Below are 1,897 nucleotides of genomic sequence, written 5' to 3'. Positions count from 1 at the left end.
AAATTTATTGCAACTTGTTACAATCAGGGACAGTAAACAAATTAATTGGATTAATAACACTTGGCAATGGCGCAGCATATTAAAACAGCACATTTAATAGGAAAAGTTGTATGGCCTCTGTATGTGTACATAAAATGCCAAATTTGTTTGTGAACGTGAACTATTATGTAAAGAGGCCATACAAATTTTCTTATTAAATGATGGAATGCTATACTTCCAACATGCTGTGCCAAGTGTTATTAATCCAATTCAGTTGTTTACTCCCCCTGTTTGTAACAGTAACGGTTCGTCAATGTTTCGATGTCGGCAGTTGTACGTGTATAGTTAGTTCCTGAAATCATGCACCTCGAGAACACACGTATACACGTCTTCTTCGTCCCCACAACTGACACGTCTCTGAGTTCTCGGAGTACATATATTTACAAAGTTACGGTTGAATTTAAAAACTAGTAAATTCACCTCTATCTTTCAGCCCCTCCTTCTCCCCATGTCCTTACATCCCTATAAAAATGTATAATTTTGATTTTAAACGTCTTTTTCCGAGTCATTAATAAAGTATGAGGCCAATTTCTTATCAATTCAGACTTAAAGGCTCCGACAGCAGCAGAATATCGAACGAATGTCGTTGAGGCGGGAAAAATATCTTAAGGGTGGATTTATAAATGGCAAAGTGAAAATAAAATATCGTGTTTCGAAACAAAGAAGAAATATATACTAGTTTATAGATTCAATTCAAATAATCTAATTGTATCGGATTAGCATGCGGAGAACTCTGTCTAAATTTATACTTGGCAATCTTTTTTACATACAGATTTTGACCCGCGGCAACTGGGACATGTTCGACCAATTTATGTAGTCAAAATCTGTCTGGAATGTAACTTACTTTCAAGTCATTGGGGTCCCACCTTATGTAGTCTGCTGCAATAGACTGGATAGTAGTAGTGTATTATAATTACTTGTATTTTGTTTTCATATGTAAAGAGTTGGCGCGTCTGATGAAGTGGTGTTCTTATTTTCCATACCAATATTATATGCACAATGATACAGATACATTTGTGACACACACACACACACACACACACACACACACACACACTCTCTCTCTCTCTCTCTCTCTCTCTCTCTGTTTTGGCGAGTTTAGGTAAAATCGACTGTAAGGCAGCTGTTAAAATAAGTATAACTAACATTTTTCAGTTGTAAATATGTTGACTAAACACGTAACAAAATAAATGTCGTCATTTTCAAACAAAAAGTGAGGAGAAATTTCTTACAAATCAAGTAAAGGTTAAATTGCGATCTTCAGTTTTTTTTCGCGTGAAATTTCACGATGAGAGAGATATTGCAAATATGTCAAATCTTCCTTCACAATTAGATCAGTTTCAAATCATATCATAGATGTTAAATATCGGCTATGATGATTTCATCGGTTAAATTGAAAAAAATGAATTCATAGTTAGACATAGAGTAAATTACTGACAAAATCAACAACTTGTTAAAACGTGTTATATACTATAAATCGAAGTAAACTAAGACGTTCAACAAAGAAAATATATTGTATTGCCAGAAATACGTCCACGACGATACCTCAGAGAGCGAACTATAACGAAAGAGCTTCAAGTATTTAATTAGAATTCATCAACCGAAACAACCCACTTTCACGATATCAATGTGTTGGTGTGATGATGGATTAATTAGAAACACGCATCTGTTTGCTTTTAATCCGTAACTGTTAACGTCGAAACAAATGACCTTTGACCTACAGTGTTTTCCCCTTCTATACCTGGTGACGAACACCAGAACATTACGAACACACAGTCTGGTTAATTAATGTGCAATATCATTTTGATAAGAAATACTATCGTCGGCATGCGCAGTCATTTTACAGCACAGCCGGAGA

This window comes from Glandiceps talaboti, chromosome 17 (assembly GCF_964340395.1).
Source record: "Glandiceps talaboti chromosome 17, keGlaTala1.1, whole genome shotgun sequence".
NCBI lineage: Eukaryota > Metazoa > Hemichordata > Enteropneusta > Spengelidae > Glandiceps > Glandiceps talaboti.
This window is presented reverse-complemented; position numbering follows the sequence as displayed.